The sequence below is a fragment of the Poecilia latipinna genome, unplaced genomic scaffold, assembly GCF_001443285.1.
Source record: "Poecilia latipinna isolate Pla-1442-1.1 unplaced genomic scaffold, P_latipinna-1.0 Scaffold750, whole genome shotgun sequence".
Lineage (NCBI taxonomy): Eukaryota > Metazoa > Chordata > Actinopteri > Cyprinodontiformes > Poeciliidae > Poecilia > Poecilia latipinna.
In genome coordinates this window covers 221,207-234,758 of record NW_015113366.1, presented here as the reverse complement: position 1 = coordinate 234,758, position 13,552 = coordinate 221,207, and the positions used below count along the sequence as shown (strand labels likewise).

The following is a 13,552-nucleotide window of genomic DNA, read 5'->3' as shown; positions in this document are numbered from 1 at the left end:
TGCAGCGCCCCCCACAGGTGAGGGGGTGGAACAAGTCTTTCAAAGGGTTTGGATCGTTTGACACAGTGGAGTGTAAAAGCGAACTTTGGTCTCCAATCGTACAAAGTCTACCAGATGATCAGGTGTGAAAACAGAAGAAGTTGAGGCCATTTATTCAGGATTCCTTTCTGCAAGGATCGCAAAAACCGATCGCTTCTTTTCCAGAAGCATCTTTCAGAAACAGGCAGAAGAGACACTGGTTTGATGAATTAATGAGTGAATAAACAAACTGATGGATCAAAAGGATAAGACTGATAGATGGGATTATTAATAGATTGAAAGATGGATAAATTAATTGATGAGCAAAACAACAGATGGATCGGACATGCTGTGAAGACCGACTGCAGTTTATTCTCTCTGAACACGTTGTTCCCCTGCAGCCACAAACTCTCCCCAGTGTATGTATGAGCAGTTCCCTCGGTAAGTGACCACACTGGTTGTTGCTTTTTCTTTACTTAGTTTCCTCCCTTTGTTCTGTTGTTCTGACTTGTTTGGCAGCTCGATGTGCAGCTGGGGGAGCCAGAGAAGGAGATGGAGCTGTCTGTGGTGCTGCATAAGTTAAAGAGGCTTCTTAAGGTTTCTGTCTCTGCTCTAAAAACAAAAAGACGGCTCCAGCTCGCAGCTATGTAAATGTGCACATGATGCAACGTGAATTTTGATGCCCTAACAACTTGCTTAGGCAGGTTTGAGCTTGATTCCCCTTTACTGTTATTCTCAAAAGGAAGGTCCCCGTCTGTCAGCAGAGACTGCGAGGAGCAGAGCAATGTTTCTTTAAGTGAGCATTGTTATGGGTAAAAAAAAAAGAAGAAGAAGAATAAAACTACAGCGGAAAGACCGAGCCACGGAGTGTAAGTAATCACCCAGACAGGCTTGTGTTCCTCTGTCAGGAAAACAAGGATCCGTGACTCCCCGGAGGAAGCTGCCCATGTGTTTTATTGGTCTCATTTGTTGCCTTACATCTCTGTCTCCCTCACCCTCCTCTTCCTCGTGCATCCTTCTGTAACCTGAGCATCATCCAATCCTTCAACGTCTCCTCCATCTCCTTCACATTCACAAAAGACAATATCTAACCTCGATCACCCTCCGTCGCCCTATCAGACGGTGCGTTTCGTCTCTCCGTCTCTTCACACTGAGGCGGCTCATTACGAGACGTTTCAGAGCTGCGGGGCCTTTTCTGCGCGACACCTGCACAGCTGAAGAAAGCTCCCACTTCCCATCTCCTTTCATTAACAAGGGTGGAGAAACAGCAGCGCAATAAAAAGGATGCGCTCCCCAATAAATCGAGGCTATAAGCCGAGATGCAAGACAATTTACTGGAAACAAAAACAGAAAAGTGAACGGAGGGGAATGCAAATCTTATTCCTGGAGGGAGTGTGAGCTGTCGGACCGGAGGAAGCCGCAACAAATCCGACTCCGTCTCCGCGGCTTCATCTTCCTCTCTGAAAATCTCTCCCCCTCCTTCAGACGGAACAAGGGGAACACCAGCTAATAGCCCGAGGCTCAGCGTGGCGCTAACAGGCGATGGCTAGCAGGAGTCAACAGAAGGTCAGAAGGGGCTGGATGGAGGCTGTTTCAGTGACAGCACCGACACGTTTGGCGTTTTAGGTGTTTACTGAAAGATTTAAGGATTCCCGAGGCTCATTTTGTGAATCCAGAAATGACAGTTTATTTGTGATTCAGTTAAATATTTTAGTGAATTATTTTTCTGTAGACTATTCATACAACAAATCGGATTTAAAAAAATCAGCACATGCTGCATGCGTTTCATTTAATCACTTTAGCCATTTCTGCATAAAATTAGTAAAAAAAAGTAATTTCTTTTTTAAAAAAAAAACACATATTGCTAAAAATCCAATTACACAGCATTCTTTTATAATCTGAGAAACTGATATTTTAAGTAGTCTCTTAATTTTTCCATAGCTATATGTTTATTTTTTATACAGTTTTGGCCAAATTTCTGCTCCAACTCTGTTGTTCTTTCAGAAAATGACCTTTTCTGAGTCCTGCATACTCAAGTTAACGATTAATTGATAATTTAAAAAAAAAATCAACAGTTGTAAGTAGTTAAATGTGTGATTTTGATTAAGATACAAAGCACCGATGTTTTGTTTTTGCCTCATACACATGACTTAGATCAACATATTTTAACAAAAATAACCTGAGAAAATACAAAATGCAGTTAAAAAAAAAGTTAAAGTTAAAGAAAAAGCTAGCCTAAAGCAAAAGTAAAGAAAACAACTCCCAGTGAATTGTGCTAGTGGTTTTAGCTCCAGGTATTCAGGCCTATGGCAACATTCAGCACCTGAAACAGAAACTGTTTGCAGCTCCAAGTAACCAACACAATTCTAATGAATGATTTCTCTATTCTAAGCATATTATTTTTGGTTTTTGTTTCTATTAAGAAAAGGATTAGAATTGAAATGAGTCAGCTGCATTACATAATGATTAAACAAAAAAGAGAAAGAGAATGACCTTGTTAGGAATTACACCCACTGTAAGCCAGAGAGTGGTAATTTTCCTGTCAAGCTACAGCGTGTTTCTGTAAGAAAATAAGAGAAATATCCAGCCTACTAAAAAACACCTTGGCAACTGTTGGTTTCCATTGCTGCAAATGACCTGTTTGTACACCAGCAGCGAAGAAACATAGAGGCTATAATTGAGACAATAGCAATTCATGTGTGCGTGTGAGTGTGTGTGTGTGCCTTTATCCACAGACTGGAAACAAACAGGTGAAGAATCAGTTTTTCAAAAGAAAAGAAAATCTTTATCAGCTGTTTCACATGCTTTATCTTATTTAGTATCAAAGAGTTTTAATTTTTTTCCCTGTATTATGATAGCCTTATTCAGAAGCTGTTTGGGTTAATCTTCAGATAAAATGACCAGTAAGACAAAGAGAATGTTTGCAACATAACGGCATTTATTGTACCATTTGAATTTCTGCAGAAATCACATTAAAAGATTAAAGATCTATTCTGGACTTATTTCCAAAGTGAGGCAAACATTGAAGATTAAAATCAGACGAGGCTTTGTGTGAGTGTAATGTTGCTATGCAGTAAAACTAGGTTCATTATTAGCAATTATATGCTCTGTTATAATCCTGTTTCAAGTTGCCATGCTCCAATTGCTAATTTAGTAAAAAGACAGACAAAGAAACCATCCAGTTCTGTGCTAATTTTATATATAGAGACTTGAAAAGCCACAAAAAAGAATAAAAAATAATTCAAAAAAATTTATAGTACTCAATTATACTGCTCTCAAGTACAAGAAAATATGAGCTTAAAATCCCTAAAACATTTGCCATCACCTTGCTTTTACCATTCTTATAAAGATATTGTTATATATTTAATATATATTACAATGTTTTTCTTTCTGTAGTGCTTAAGAAACATTTGCCTCCATGGTGAACCGAGGCTGCAGTCTATTATAGCTTCATAATCAGGTGAAAAAGTTGGTACATTTGAGCAGGCAAAGGCAGGATTTGATTATTTATTTTTTAATTAAAAGTAATTTAGCAGTTATCTGTACAGTTTTAAGGTGCATGAAGGACCATCATTCATTTGTGAAAGCGATAAACGAAAAGAAAAAAAACTAAGTAGTAGAAATCCTAGTAGAGCGGCTACCAATTACTGCAAAAACACAAAATCCCACCAAGTATGTTGGTCTAGTTTCTAGTGCAGGTTGGCATTAGCCGCACAGGGACGCCCACTAGAAGGAAACAAACGCACCCAGTACAACACTTTCATTCTATTGGCTGAGAGGTTGCTAGGTGATGGTACTTTTCTGTTCCAAGTGCAAGCAGAAAATTATTTGCAAACGGGCAGAGGTTTGATCTGAGCAGAGACAAGTTTCGAGCGCGAGGAGAAACGTTTGAGAGAACACAGTGAATATTTGAAAGGGAGCAGAAGTTTTGAGTACAAGAATTACAAGTTTCCGAAAGAAAGAAATTAAGTCCTGCTTTCAAACTGGAAAGGTAAGCGCAGGGATAAGAGACACAAAATCCTGCTTTCAGACTGAAAATATGTGCCATCGAATTATGGCAGAAAAATCCCCCCCATAAAATAAGCTCTTATATCTTAATGAAAAGGTACTCGAAAGTTAGTTTTGTCTTATTTTAAGTGTGAAAAGATTGTTGTACTAGAAACGAGATGAAATGTTTGGTAAGACTTTGTGTTTTTGGAGGATGCAATGAAAACATTCCTGTGCTATTTGGCTTTTAGGAAGACTGATAAAATGCTTATAAATATTCCTTCACTTTTTAATGATGCAATGCATAGGAATGATTTTGAATTCTCAAAACCAAAAATGCGCAAAATTGGCTCTCCAGCAGAGCATCCTGCTGTTAATGAGGTACAGAAAGTCTGTCTCCACCTGATTAAAGTGCCTTAGTACAGTCTGTGCAGCACATCAAATTTTAGACGTGCAGCACAAGTGATTGACTACAATAAGCCACCTTTGAGACATATCAGCTAGAGCCTTCAAGGAATGAGTAATGGCTCCTTTCTTTTCCAAAAACAGAAGAAAAAAATAGTCTCAAATGAACCCTGCAAGGTGACTCTATATCATGGTTTCCTTCTTTTATGCTTCTTTTATTCCTTTATAATGTTCCCCATTTCCAAGCAACCGCCAGGAGTCATTTTGATGAGATAAATATTAAATGTAGAGGTGAAAAAAAAAAAGCAGGGCATAGAAAGTTGCTGCCAATCATCTGCTAAAGGAAAAAAGCACATTATTTTCCAATAATTAATTGTAAAAAGTAATATTGTGAATTTGTCCCCTAGTAAAGACAGAAAGGAGCTGACAGAGATGGATGTTCAGAGGGCGATAGGTGGGAATATGTCTTTGCTCCAGATTTAGCTCAGATGTCTTTGACACGAGTCTCTCGCTGAATTGTGAAGCTGGACAGGTGTGTGACGAAAGCAGGAGGCTGAGATAAAGAAATCGCAGCATCCAATAAGCAATGAGGACCGGTGGCGGTCTGGATCTCATAAAAGCCTTCATCTTTGCTCCACTAAAGGATTTCCAAGGGCAGATTTTCACTGAATCTCACAGGGGCAATAAAATGTGTTATCGATATTCTGGAGATGTAGACAAAGGTCTTTCTGCTTCACTCGGAGCTCACGCTTCCTTCCTTCCTTCCTTCTCTCCCAGAAACCAACCCTTACTCTTAATTTTCTCTGCTTGCAGAGCCGCAAGTTAGGAGGAAAACATGCATCAGTCCCTTCAGACAGGAGAGTAAATATAACACGACATTTTCCTAAATCAGAATTGTAAAAATCTTACACATCGGCAGAAAATTGCCTTGTTTACCGACACCTCCCAGCAACAACAGAGGCTGGTTTTACTGCGGGTCTAATTACATGGAAAAAGACAGGAGCAGGAAGCTATCTGCATATCAAAGCTGCTGCACGTCAGTCCTTTGAAGATCAAACATCACACCAAACGTTTGAGGAGAACGAGTTCAAGCTGAAGTTTTCAATTGTGGACATGATGTATTATTTCACGACACGACTGTGAAATTAGACTGAAGTCAGGGAAAGTTGATCCATTTCAGTTCAAAAAGTGATATAGATTCATTTTGTCGTTTAAAAATAATTTTGTTCATTTTCAATACACCAAAAATTCTGATTTCCCACAAAAAAAAAAAATCAAATGTTACTTAAGACCAATAACTTATTTTAACAGATTTTAATACCTGTTGTAGTTGGCCTCTAGTGGTGCAGAGGTGCTAAGAACACAGAGTGCCCAAAATTTTCTAACATACTTTTTCCTTCCACTCAACTTTCCAATAGGATGCTTGGCTTCATCTTTCTGAGCTGTTGGTTTCTTTCGTTTCAGCAGCTTTTTGTTGCTCAAATTCCTGGATTTTACATGATCGTAAAGGAGAAATTTCCTGAGAAGCAAAACTATGGGTTTTATTAACTTTAAGCCGTAATTATTAGAATTAAGGAATGAATAAACACTCAAATTATATCACTTTGTGTAAGGAATAATATACATTTTTTATTTAATTGTATAAAAACTTCAACAGGAATTAAATGTATTGAAATGCTGAAAAACAACACAAACTAATTCTCACATAATTTACTGAATAATAAATAATACAGCAGTATAATAGTTTTAAAGTATGTCCATATTTGTCATAATAGTTCAGGAAACTACATAAGAGTAATTTATGCACAATTAATTTAGGAAAATTAGCAGTTTCAAAACGTCATCTCGGGGTGTAAGGTTTAATGAGTTTCATAATTTATTTTATTACATTTTATGGACAGAGAAATTAAACAATTACTCAAAAGCAGAGATAAGACGGGCTTGCACACCTCATCTGAACCTGGGAAGGGAAAAAATCCATTACTGCTTTGCTAATTAATTCATTTCTGTGACTGACACTTTAGTTACTGTGCAAAAACACTGTAGGCACAAAATTAAGTTTCCAGTGCATTTATTGCAGCCAGTTCACAAAACTAGCAACGTCCTAGCTTTCAATGTAAACTGACAGCAGCTATCTTTAAGCTGCAGAGACCCAATTTATTTTTATAGACCATTTGAGAGGTTTTGATTTGATTATGCTTTTAGTAAGTGAGAAATGAATTAATTTATCACCAAACAAAAGAAGGAATTTCTTCTCTGCAAGACAAGTAATAAGAAAATGTCAATTATGCTAAGAGCTGCTAAAACAGCATTTCCCTTTTTCTATACAAACAAAGAAATACTAGCAGGATTTTGTCTTTATGGAGAAACAAAGAATTGGTAAATGTTAAGACTATTGATCTGGTCTCGCTTTCTAGTCCAAACATGATGAGCCAATCAGAGCTTGTTGCCAATTTGAAATTTCTGCTTTTTGTGTTGCTTTGACCTGCTGATACTGACGTCAGTTGAACAGAAGATACAAGAATAACATAAAAAAATATCCTTGTTTTTTGTCTTTCTGCAATTTTCAGTTATCATGAAAAAAAAAAAAAACATTTTCGCTCTTACAGATTTCTTGTTTTTGCTTTTTTTCCAAATCATTTCTAAACAGAGCTACCCACAGTGAATGCAAATTAACTTGGCCCTGTGTGAAAAAGTAATTTTATGAGGCAAGTGGCCTTGCTGGGCTGGACAGCGGCGCAGTTGGTAGCTGTTTTATTGGCGTTTTTCCTTTCCTGTATAATCACTAGCCTGCATGAAATATTCCGTTAACTGGCATGCTAATGTAAGAGCTAAACGCTAGCTAACTATTATTGATTTGGTTGTTCACAAAATTGCTTTACCGTTTTAGCTGCAGCACTGGAACTCAAAAATGATAAATATTGTCAGTAAAGATGCTCAAAATACACGTAGAGCTCAAAGGGATTCCTATAGCAAAACGCTAGCTTCTTTACATCTACTATAAGCCGCCATCTTGAGTCTAATATGACGCCATCTTGGAATTCTCAAATACTAAAATAAAATCCATCACTGTGGTGATTGATCATTAGATTAAGAATGAATGGTCAAAAAGTTTGTTGATTTTTAATTAAGCAAATTATTAAAGAAAACAATTTTTAAAATGTTTTTATCTTCACCTCTGCTTTACTTTATGAACTAATTGTTTTGATGTCTGATGTTTATCAATTTACAGCTAATATGGCCTCATTCCCAAATTCATCAATACAAACCTTGGTCTATAGACACACATGTTCCTACTGGACTGTGATATTACTATATATCATTCTATTTCTATAGTTCAGGTTTTATTCTTATATATTCCGGTGCAGGTGTGTGAGTTAATCACAACAGCTTTTTAGCACCAACTAATCTAAGTTGGTTGAAAGCCAATTTGTCCTCTTTACCAGATTCTGCTTAAATAAACCTGATTTATCAACATTTACAGTTCACACTGAACTGTAAATTGCAGCATTTCTATTGGTTTTATTCTTACTTTTTTAATTGCGCCGTTTAACTTCATGGTAGTTTATTAGTTGTTTCATAATTGTTGAGTCTTATTCGCTGAGTGAGTTTGTTGATTAAAGAAGTCTGAGCTTATTTTGGTTATTACTAATGCTAATCTTAAATCCTTTGTCTATTGTATTTAATATATTAAATACATCATTTAGTTTTGTTAGTAATTGCATTCATTAATAGTTATCCATAGCTAAATTAAACCTATTGTTGCACAACACTGGATTGCATTTCATCATTTATACTTTGAACCCCAAAACAAACCTGAACTGCATTGTGTTGCAGTGTTCAACATTTTGTTTTAAAACTTATTCTATTTGAGAAAACACAAAAATCACTTTCATCACCCTCAGTGCCTTTCTGCCATGTTTCAGGAGAATCGTCTCATAACCCGCAGCACCTGCAGGCATTGGCTCAACAGATAAAGGCACAGCATCAGTCTGAGATCACATCCCTCTGTGTGACCCATAAACACCAGGAGTTGTCCTGTGCCACTGAACAACGAAGCACTCTTGGTTCTTAACATTTCATTTCATACTTTTTCAGACCCCATGTTCCACAGCTTTTATACCTTTCTGCAAATTAAATGGCAGAACAAATACAAAGGCTCAAAAAGAAATAATGGCAGGCATTTCTATGAAGATCAAGCTTTACAAATCCTGGAGAATGGATGGTTGGACAAGAGATTATAAAGGAGGAGATGTAGAAATGCAAGAATATATTTACTGATGGATGGAAATTAGTATATTTCTATGTCACTTTCATTCATGTTTGATAAAATCATTTTAAGGGAACCTGCTATGAAAAATTTACATTTAGGACATTTTTGTACTTCCATTTGGGTCTGAACTATTTGTAAAAACATCCCAAAACACCCAGCTGGAGTTTGGCAACAAGTTCATGCAGGCCCAGCCCCGTAACCTAGCAACTCCAACGCAGCTCTTCCCGTCACCTAGCAACCAAAGCAGAGTTCCGCCCGTCACCTAGCAACCCAAGCAGAGCTCTAGCACACTTGCTCATTTGGTTTTAACACAATATTTCACCTTTAAGACAGAAGTTTAAAATTTTTTTAAAGTCTGGCCTGTTTTAGATTAAAATATAGTCTGAAAATACAAGCCGTTTTTCATGCACCGTTGACTTTTTTTCCCCACTTACTGGAAAATACTACATTTAAATATCTCAGATGTAGTAACTAAGAAAGCAGAAAACTCAGGACAGATGAATGCAGTATGGAGACGAAGGCTAGTGGTGGGAAACAAGACGTAAAGATGAGATTTAGCCAAAACAAACCGAGTATTAGTAGTTCTCATTGTGAGGAAGCTAACTCTTTTATCCAGACAGACAGCTGGATAAATGAGAAACAGACAGACAACTGTCTGTCTGTTTCTCATTAATTCTCCGTCTTTCTGTGTCACTACTTGATGTCCTGGCAGCCGGTGGTCCAAAGAGCCTTGATGATGCCGTTGGTGGGAAAGACGAGGGCTCTTTGGGAGCAACATCTTGTGACAGCTCTGTCACATTATTTCATCATCGACAAGGGAGGCACATTAGGTCTTCTCTGACAGATAGATGAAATCATATTTCCAGCACAGGCAAGAAGCGCGCTGCCTTTGGCTTGTGCAGAACTGAACCGAAAAGAGGAAGTCAGATTTTTGGCACAGCTGGAGTTTTTTTTTTTTTTTAAGTAGCTGCAACTTGCATCTTACGTGAGAACTAAAATGTTCGGAACGGATTAAATCCTGGAATTGCTGGTGGCTTATTGAAGGGAAGTAGAGCTGCCCCCCTCGAACCGCTACAGCATGGACTGTGTTGCGCCTGATTAGCATGCCTTCCCACGGACATGCACGCTGTATTTCTGGGCAAAGGAGTGTAGTCTGTGGAGACAGACAGCACAGTCTCACATACAAACTCTGAAAACAAAAAAACTGTCCCGGAGGAAATCTGTCTGGAAATCTAGCAGCTTGCCCAGACATTTTAGACCAGCTAGTCTGTACATACTCGTAAAATCATTTGGTCTGTGCTGCCAACAACACGCATCTGAAGTTACTGAGTTAATATTTTTCGATTAAAAAAGGGTTTTGAAAACATTTTTCCCAAATATCAGCCTTCGGTTGTGCTTGTGACAGAACTCCAAAGTTTTCAAGCAAAGTCTGGCATCCATTCAACTTTGTTCAACCAGCTTTCTCTACACGTTACAGCTCTGCACAACCAGAGACTTACAGTTTTGTTAATTGTTCTTGGCTAAATAGCTCAAGCTCAGTTAGATTGAATGAAAACCGTTTGTAAACATCAATTTTCAAGTATTGCCAGATTCCACAGTTAGATCCAAGTCTAGGTCATTCTGACATATGAATATAATTTGATCAAAACCTTTGCTCATAGACCAGTAGAATCAAGAAATGACTTAAATAGAACCTGTCTGACAACATGAAGTAGGATGAAAGAGCTCAAAAAGTAACATAGCATGCCTCGATTAAGAACAGATACAAAACAACTGCCTCCTTTCCACTGACAAAGTAATTATTTTTTCTGCTTAAACACCACAAGGGAATATCTCAGATTTGCCAAAGTAATCCTCGTGATCCCTAAGACTTTTGGGAAAATATGCTGTGGGCGGATGAGAAAAATGTGGAATGTTTTGGAAGACAGGCATCCTGCTACAGTTAGTGTTGAATTAAATCTGTGGTTTTTAAATAAGTACAGGAAAAGTGTTGGGTAAGCACTTTTACTTGCTGAAAAAGTTTTCCTTATCCAGCAAAAATGGTCTCTCCTTCTTGTAAACATTTGAATTATTCAATGACAGACACAACCTAAAGCTGACAGAAGAGGAAAGAAGAAAGTTTATGGCGACCGCAGATAGTTGTACCAGAGTCAACAGCCAGACCATTAGAACAACCTCTGGGTTTGTTTATAATCATAAAGTCTCTCAGGTAAGAATGAGCTGCTGTGCGTCTCATTACAAAACATCTGACAGTACTCACTCACTCCAAGCAATTTGTTTATTTCTCAGTGTCTTAATCTATTGAACAACAGTTTGTAAATCAGCATTCTGGCTGCTCTAAAAAGTAGATCTGCACAATATCAGGAAAATATATGTGTGAATTGCTGAAAATTGCAACAAAAATATTAACTGTATTCAATTTTTGCTTTTTATTTCACAGAGTAATCTATGAGCTTTAGCATCACAGCTACTAAAACTACATATCGAGTGCCAAATTTAATATTGATATGCAAAACTTTGCACTGCTGACCAACCGTTGGATCCCAGCAGGTCTTTGCAGTTGTGATATAACCTGCTATGGTTGTGATTAGACAGTATGCAGCTCGACATGACTTCCACCACATGTGTAGCAGATAAAACAAGAAACAATATGAGAAAACCAATGGCCGACTTTTAACATTAAAGCTGGAGTGAAGGCCAGTGTGTCTGAAATAATATCATGACAGATTCACTATTCTGCTGCAGTTATCATCACTAATGCACGGACTCATTAGGACAGCGAGGCTTTCAGCTGGTTCCATGTAGCATGACTTGCTAATATAAAAATGCTGGTCAGAACAGGAGCAGAAATCACAACATCCGTCTGATTGCTGCCTGAACTTCAGTGTTTTGTATTTTTTGTCTCTGTTCACTCGCAGACTTAAATAGTCTGTGTTCACCACAGACTGATTTTAAACCCCTGGTTGGAGTTTTTTTATTGGTTTCCTAACATTACTCCGGACATTCTCCTCCTCACTAGAGAAATCATCATATAAATCTTCCACCGATTAATTTCACTCAACCTGGAGATTTTCATGTCGCTACTCTCCTACTGGCTGGCCAATCTTATGCATTGATGCCCAAGTTCAGTGTTTCATCATTAATTCTGGGGAATTTTCTGCTAATTTTATGTTTTTGTTCCTTTATTTTTTAAAAAACATATTTAACAACACTGAAAATAGAAATGAACATAAATATCAGTCTGGACACCACTGAAAAGAAAAAGTTGTGAAAGTGGTTACATATTCCCCTTTAAAGTTTCATGCTGATGCATTCTTAAAGTCGCAGACCGCTTCAGGGGAATGTTCAGTACAGGCGGATAAACAAGCCAAAAAGAAAGAAAACACACTCCTCTCTCTAAGAACACATTTTCATTCATCAGTTACAGCAACACCGCGGCACTTTCTGATCATCTCACCCAGCTTGACATTGTTCACCCTTCAACATGCTCTTCTGCAATTCCCATATCTACACACACACATCTATCTATCTATCTATCGATCGATCGATCGATCGATCGATCGATAGATAGATATAAATATATATAGATATGTATGAATTTCTCGTCTCTGGAGGAGGATCTTATTCATGGGCTGAAAATTGAACGAGCTGCATATGATGCTGAGAGTCAGTTAAGCTGTGAATTTACTAGACTGTATGCAATTTGCAAAGATAAACATGAAAATAAAAGCAAACTGGTAATTTTAAATCCTAAAAAGCAGCTGGAAACAGCTTTTTATTAATCTGTGCACAGGTTTTCTGGGTCTACGCCTCTTCTGCTTGAAAACGCCTGAATGCTTTTGCCTTTTTTCTCTCTTAACACTTACTCCTCTGTGTATTGTTCAAATGTGTGCAGAACCAGAAAGAGGTAAAGCACGGTCCATTTTTGCAGATTCAATTTCCTTTTGTCAAGCGAAAGCAGAGCACAGATCCCTCTTTCATGAACCACAGTGATCCTTTAAAGCAATTATCTCACTATAAACGTGGAAATTTGAAGGCATTAAACCTAAAGTACCCCACATAAAAGCTACAAAGTCTAATGGGAATAATTTGGATTAAAAATAATGCACATAAGCAGAAATTTATGCTCACTAACCGCCTAAATACTTTCCGTCCCTCCAAAAACCATGTATGCAGTTTTTGAATTCTACTGCAAAACAGAAGTAATTGTTTATCCCTCCGTAGTCTTAATTAGCACATGAAACCAACAAAAGCAGAAGCAGGTGCAATACAGGCTGCAGCAAAACATTTCAGAGCAGATCAATTTATTACACAGACACAGTAGCAACTCATATTTTGCCTCCTGAAGCAGTTTGCAGCTTCTAAGCAAAGCAAAGCAGCGCAGAGAAAATGTCCCCAGTGTTATTATCACCTGTCCGCTCAGGACGTCGTGCAAACTTACAGCGATGGTTGCGACGCTTCCCCTTGTACATGGTCATTATGTACCGGTCCAGCTTTGCGCTTTTCACAGACAAGCAACAACAAGACGCAGGGAGGAGACGAGAGAGGAGAGCGCGGCGTGCAGCGAGACTTTCCGGGGCAGAAATGTGCCGTGAATCAGCCTCTCAGACAGCCAGACGGAGGAACTGAGGCGCTTCTTCAGCGCGGATCGTACCATGATGTGACCGGGGAGAGGGGGCGGACCCGGGCTACAGTCACAGCGTCTCCTCCGCGGACAGACCCGCAGCGCCATTCATGGTCCCCAAAAGAGACTAATCTGTATGTTAGGTTAAAAATATCCCTGCTGTCAGCTATATAACATCGATTTCTGGTACATTAATAAAGTTCAGAGAAAAGCGGGGGGGGGGGGGGGGGGAATACAAGAGGGAG

The 13,552-nt window shown here is 38.3% G+C and overlaps 1 protein-coding gene across 3 annotated transcripts in view; it reads right to left on the bottom strand.

The window, feature by feature from the left end:
• The window catches only part of LOC106955580 (RALY RNA binding protein like), a 118,777-nt gene that overhangs the window by 22,254 nt on the left and 82,971 nt on the right, over positions 1–13,552 (bottom strand). The window lies entirely within an intron of this gene.